Below are 7,379 nucleotides of genomic sequence, written 5' to 3'. Positions count from 1 at the left end.
CAGGGCGCGCCGCTCCCCCGGACAGGGGCCGGGGGAGCGGCGCCCGCCCGCGGAGCGGGCCGGCGCGGAGTGGGTAACGCGCTGCCAGGGTTCAGTCCCTCCCGAGGACGGCGCGAGTGAGGGACGAAACCCGCTGGCGCTGCGCGGTGTGAGCGGAGGGGCAGGCTGGTCGTGCAGGGGTACGGCTTCCCTGTGCAGACGGAGCGAGCGACTGTGTTGGCTCCCGAAGAGCCAGAACGTAAAGTTAATGTTTAACGTGGTAGTCACATGCCCATCAGCGAGTTTTTCTGGAGTGTTTTCAAAGACTGCGTCGAACAGGAAATGCCAGTACAGGTAGCATGGAGCTGTTTGAAATTTAATCAGTTTACAGTATTTGGAGTCTGTCTTACTTAATGTATTCGTTCAAACAGAGCCTCAGAGGCATGTAGGTAGATGCATGCAAATTGTCTGCTTAGCAGCTGGTCTAAGTTTAAGTTTATCCCTTACTTTGATTTTCCATGCAAATATTTTAAAATCAGCTTTTCAGAGGAGATGTGTCATGTTCTCTTGACGTGTATTTTTCCCTTCTTAAAATAAGTGTGAGCTTTACATATCTTAATGCTTTATTCTGCACATGCAAAACAAAAACATCCCCTCTTGCTTCACTTTGAAGCTACTGCGATTATTTTAAGAGCAAAAACTTAATCGCGTGAATAGTACTCAATCACCTGATTGATGATGCAGTATCCCCTTCCCCCTCAAGGCAATAGAAATTGCCTTGACTGACTTTATTATTAACTGTTCTGTTCTTGTAAAATGGAAGGGTGATATTAGGTATCAAAATAGTGAGAGCTCATGTTATAGTCTGAATATAAATTAGCCTCATCAACTGATACGTAATCCTTTCTTCCCCTAACAAACTTTTGCAAAGTAAGATGTATTTACTGGCTGGGTTTTTTAAACATCAAATTACTTGTGTAAAAAGTTACAATCCTGGACCAGTGGGATGTTGACAATAAAAACACCTAAAATATGCACTTGACTTTGATACCAAAACTTGATATTGCAGAATCTTTTTCCAGTCATACAGTGCATGATGTACACTACTGGCAGAGTTGTTTGGGTATGAGACCCATAGGACTTAAGGATCAAGGTGTTAGCACTATCATGTGTTTAAGTTACATTGTTTTCCAAGATCTTGGTAGCAATGCTTTGTCACTTTTCTTTGGTTAATACCTCTTGAAAGAGTAAAACGGTTTAGTTGCTTGAGGGACGTATCAATGGGAACGAAACCCATTTAGAGTTCTTCCAAAATGTCCTTGTGGTTTAAGGAGAAACAAGTTGAAGTTGTTTGGGGCAGGTTAAATGACAATGGGTTGAGGCTGTAACAGGGAGATGGACTGTGATTTTAGATGTGTGGGCTGAGTGTAATATTTGTAGATAGGTTTCTACAGATTTGTTTGTGAAGAAATATGTGAAGTGTAATGGTTCAGAACATTCTTTTCTTGTCAAGCCTATAAAATATGGGTGGTCTTAAAAGGTGATGCTCATGTTACCATTAGCTGTAACTCTGTTATGTAGTTTTTCTGGGTTACTTAAGAAATGGGAGAGCTTTTTGTGAAGAAACAGAACTTGGTGTTTTGCACTTCTGTTAATGGTCAAATACCTACACAGGAAACTGAAAGACAAGGTTACAGTTTGGACAGTCAGTTAATTTGGGATAAAAAGGCAAGTGTGAGAATTATGGTTGTAAAGATACCTTCTATCTTTTCAAGGCTCAAGAAAGAGTACATGGTAATCTTTGGACAAAGTACTTTCTAAAAGGAATAACAAGATGAAGAAACAAAAGTGCTCTTCTCTGTAGTTTCTGTGTGACAGTTCACTGTAAATGCTGGCTGATGTAATTGGTTCAGAATTTGTATTCCTTAAGACCTTTATTCTCAGTTCCCATTGTAGCTATTTCTGAAGTTGTTTTCTAGTTGTAACAGCCCAGAGATGGTGAGCTGTGAACCTGTTGTTTTGGTTTTGATGCAAACATGAAAGTTTTTATTGGAACAGGCTAAATAATAATTGTACACTTCTACAAAAGCCGTCTGGGATAGCACCTACACTTCTGCTTCTCCCATGTTGAAAGGATACAGAGAAGTATGATGTGCAGGAGCAGTGGTTTGGCATATGAGAGACAGCTAAATGGTAAGGGCTGGAGAAGAGACAATAGAGGTCTTTAAAATAGAAAAAGACTTGGTTTAAAGTCCTCAGAAATTGGTTGGAAGAATTTCTAGAAGAGATAAACATCAAAGACCCCTTTTGTCTCTTGGGGACTTCTGGGGTCAGTGACTGAGGGCAGAAAGAATGTGTCAGATCGATACCACTGGCTGGTATACTTGCAGATGACCCACGAAATCAAGACTTATGGTCACTCCTTGGAATGTGATGATTTTTTTTTTTTTGTGTGTGTGTTGTTTTATAGTGTTGTTCTTGTATCATGTTATGTGTGTTGCAAGTAAGTGCTATTAATGAAGGGTTTTTTTTCCTCTGTTGTTTCAAACAGTGAGAATTTGCATTCTTCTAAACATACTTTGATAGCTTTGAAGTGAATAGTGCAACTTTAAAAGACAAAGACCTGGTGACTACTAAAAGTGTTAGGTGTATCTTACAGCAAATGAGATGTTGACATAGACAATACTCGTAAAGGTGAACGGGGACAGGATTTGTGCAGGGACCAAAAAAATTATGAGTCAGCCCCATTGAGGTGGATGTAAGAGTTTATTCAGTTTGAATTTCAGTCTTTTTCTGTACTTTTAAAGCAACTTGACTGTTGTTTGGGTTTGGTTGGTTTTTTTCAGATGTGGGGGAAAAATATTTTCAACCTCCAATATTGTCACAGTACAAATCATATTTTTGTTCTATTGACAAAAATTGGCAATTTTAAGCGACAAGTTCTTGAGCCGTGGAAAACACTCAGATTCTCACAGTTGCAAGTTGTTGAATTTTTGATGTATTTCATTCTGTTGAGGAGGAAAAAGCAACCACAGTCCAAATAATGTTAGCTTACTGCAGAAAACTCTAGTAGTTTCCCATCATAAGTTTATTCCCTTGCAATACATTTAATCACCCTTCCAAATTTGTCTTGTATCTAAATTCCTAAGTTATAACAGTTTAGAAATTGATTTACCAGAATTGTCAGGCAATCGGGTCGGTTGCCAGGCTCAGCAGAGAAGCGTGAACTGCCAGCAGATGCAAAAAGCTGTGTTGCTTAAAAGTAACCTTAGTGTTGGGCATGAGAAGGGTTTGCCATTAGTCATTTATGTAACACCCTGAAAGTAGTTGCAAAATGAAGCTGAGAAGATGTAAATAACAATTCTTCAGCCAAATTTGAGATGCACACAGTCAACAACTTTTGAACCTATTGGCGGGTTTCCACACAATTTGACAGAAGGGGTAGAAGTCTTAAAAATGGTTATGTACTTACAAAGTGCATGAAAGCAGGCAGCTGACTGAGAGACCTTGTAAGAAGATGTTAAGGAGCAGAGTTGGCATATGCCCCAACTAGTGAGAAGACTGTGTGAGAAGTCAGCTGTGAGACATAAAGCTATCGGGAGCCAGGCACTGTTAGTTCCAGTATTCACAGAACCAACTGTTTATCTCATCAGTTTTATCTAAATGGATATCAAAGATGCCTGAACCCAATGTGCTTGTAGAAGGTGATTTGTGGAGGTGAAATAGCAACTGCACTGATTTCTGAACTAATAAGTGACGTTACTTCTTACATTGAAAAGGCTGCACCAGCTGCAGTTACTTATGTGATAGGGTATACCAACAAAACAGGTGATAACATGCATTTTTGCTGATTAGTGTATTTGTTGTTCTGGAAGCTATAAAGGCGAGTGCCAGAAATTTGTGACAGGCATATATTTTTTGTCCTGTAAGGCTGCACAGCTAAGGGTAGCCAGATGCTTGATGGCTGAAGAACAGTGACTGAAATTAGGCAAGGTGGTAGAATTTAGGCTGATAAATAGATGTTGGTTTGAGAGTTCATAGCCCTTGTTTCTTATCTTTGGTTGAGAACAGTCATCCAAAACTGATCCCTTTAGTCTGAAGGGCAAGAATATTTCTTTAACTCTCATTTGCTAAAAATCTTGTGTAGCATGTCAGTAACACTATGGGGAATAACTGTTTTGCTGAAAGATTGCACCTGTTGAAGACTGTATGGTTCAATGACTTACGATCTATCCTCAGTCACCCACACCTTTGTCAAGCCAAGAACTTACAAAGAACTGGTAAACCCCAGTGGCTAATAAATGGTACAGTGCTCTTGGCAACACTGTCTTACCACAGACATGTAAGAACAGTCTTCAGTTCCTAATTATAGTCTTACAGAGTATTGGATTTAGGTTAAGGAAGTCAGTGGTCTGAGTCTCAGTCAAAAGCTTAACCAAATATTATGGGAGGTGGAAGAAACCAAGACTAATGAGCAGCATCACTTCTCTGGTCTGTGGAATAATCTATAGTGAGGGTAGGTTTGTCGGCAGAGGAGTAATACTCTTGTCCAAATCCAGAAAAATTTTCTGTGACAAGAGCATATGTCCTCACGAGTGTCTTTCATAACAGCTTTCTATGAGCTTGGCTTTTTTCTATTTTTTTTTTTTTTTAAATGAAACCAAACTTTGAGATATTTGTACAACATAAATTTCAAGGCAAGATGCTACTATAAGCTTTCCTTGGGGAGGTGCTGTGATGATAAATGGGTGACAAGTTAATGCCATTGCATACGAATCATCGGAAGGCTTGTCTACAATGCCCCTTTTAGTAGTGAGTAAGAAGCTATGCACCACAGTATTTGATACAGGGTGGTAGTGGGACTTACTAATCGCATTGGCCAAAGAATTGTGTGTCGAGATAGTATTATTTCACAGCAACTATTCCTTGGGTTGATGATAACTGTTTTTGGGGAGAAAGAGTAGTAGATAAAACCAAAGGGACTAAAGTTTCCATTTGTGCAAAATTCTGGTTGATCAGTAGAAGTGTAGAGAGATCTTTAAAATGGAATACCTTTCTTAAATATTTGACGTTTGAACAGCTGGGGGATTTGGTTTAGTTTGACAAAGAGTGTTTAAAGAATGCATTTATAGAAACAGTAATTTCAGAAGGTTGCATCAAAATAATTTTAAAGTAGTCACTTCTGATCCTTCTAGTGTTGTATTTAATTTTTTAGGAACATGTATAATTTTCAGGGAAAGGTGGGTGGTTAATAGAGGCCATATGAATGTAATGTGACAGTGTTTTGGAAAATGGCTATCTGTCCCACATGAAAATGGTACAATGAATATATTCTGCAATTTATTAGAATAAGATTGTGTGCACTTACCTGGTGTGATAGTTGAAATTGTTTGTATCCACAATTCTGTGGATGTGAAATTAAACAGCAAGCATCTTAATGTAATGTGACAGTAGCATAGAGAAATCCAGAACCATTTTTTCATTAAGTTCTTGGCAATGAGTAATCATGTTTTCTGAAACCCAGCCCGACAGCTAAATGCTTAGTGGATGGGATGTTTGTTCTAGGGCATCACTGAAATGCAAGACAAAATGACTTTCTAGGTGTTCTTAGTGAATGAATGCTCCTTGTCTTAAATTGCTCTGGAAGAACTCGTATCAAAACAGCATGTGTGTGTATTAGCAGTTAAAATACAGACTAGGTAAATTCAGAGGTTCTTCCCCCCATATTCATGCATAAATCTGTTGTTCAGAAACACAGGGGAATTGTGCTTGAAAGTATGATAAGAAAGAAATATAAGTTGATGGAATCTCATCTGCATTTGTCACTTAATATAAGTAAGTCCCAAGGCTGAAAATGACAACTACAGAGGGAAAATTTTTTTGAATGTTTTATAATTTTTGTATGTTGGCCTTAGGGTCAGTTTCACAGATGTGTTTGTAGTAGCTATCTTCCTTTTGCATTTAAAGAAAAATTTAAAGAGCACAAATGTTTCCCAAATTTAACATGGCTTTGGGTCTATCATAACACTTCAGATGAGAAAATAACTTTTCTGTTTTTTTGGCTGGAGATGAATTCTGCCACTCATGTCTATCCTTGGATTTCTTTAAATAATCAACTGTAGTCCAACCTCACAGTTGAATATGTGAAATCTGTTTCCAAATGGAAATTTAGATAACAGAAACACATCTTTCCAGTAACTTCTATATTTTATCATTAGCATAGTCTGCCTTACTTTCCATCTATTTACTTCCATTATTTTGGCAGCTAAATGCTGAGAAATCTTTACAGTTTAATGCAGACAGCAGGGAGCAGGCTAGCTGAATGGCCCCTGTTGGTGGGGTACCACTGTATGAGTAGTTTTGGAGATGAGAGGTGTAGTGTATTCAGCAGGGAATTTATTTTAGGCTGGGGAGACCCTGATGGCAAGTCTGGTGTTTCTGGGTCAGAACTCTATTGATCCTGTTGCTCCTGTCTCCTCCCTCCACAATGAGGGAGGCCTCCAGTGTGCCTTGGAGAGTGCAAATGCACTTTGCACCTTTATGGCTACCATACACCACCTGTGCTGTTCCCAGTCTAGCCTCTTTCCTGTTTTTTTCCCTTCTGTGCATACAGTTTGATATTGCTGATTACTAAAAACTGTTCATCTTGACATCAGTTTTGTCTTCTGGGACAGCAGCAGGAGGGCGGAGAAAACCATACGTCATTCTCCATATGGGAAATTATATAAAGTGAAATTAAGAACTCTGTATTGCCAGGAAAATGTGTGCTCAAGAAGTTTTTCTGGTATGTCAAGGAGCAAGCTGCTTTTGTGACAAAAAAGTATTAGGTCATTTTTTTATGATGGATTTAGAAATGTAAAATCAGATGGTTGAAAGAGTTTAATGTAAGAATCTTCTCTTTTTAAAATTGTTTTAAATAATAATTATAATGTTATTTTTTAAAGTTATGGTTCCCTGTGATAAAAGGAGACTTTGGACCAAATGATGCTTCATATTAATAAGCATTTTTCATGTGTAATACTGGCTTCTTGAATACATATGTATATGTATTTTTGTATATGGGTGCCTATATATGTATCTGATTATATACATATTATGTATATCTGATAGATATATATTAGATTTTTCCTTGACCCTTCCATATTAATCTTTACTGTAGTGATTAATTATTTTCTATTTATATACTGTACTAAAACTTTCTAATGAATACACTTGTTAAAAATACTTTCTTTCCTTTAATTGCCATGTACGGAACTTATAACTTCTGCATACCTGACTTCAGAGAATCTTCAATCTTTTTCTGTGTTAATCTTTATTTTACTTTTGCCATCACCTCGGTCCCAGTTTTTTTTAGTTTGGTCCTTTGTAGAAGAATAGTTCTTATGCTGTGAAGCACTTCC

This window comes from Athene cunicularia, assembly GCF_003259725.1.
Source record: "Athene cunicularia isolate RWA chromosome 4 unlocalized genomic scaffold, athCun1 chr4_part2, whole genome shotgun sequence".
NCBI classification, from domain to species: domain Eukaryota; kingdom Metazoa; phylum Chordata; class Aves; order Strigiformes; family Strigidae; genus Athene; species Athene cunicularia.
The sequence above is the reverse complement of the archived record's forward strand: the minus strand, read 5'-3'. Positions refer to the sequence as shown.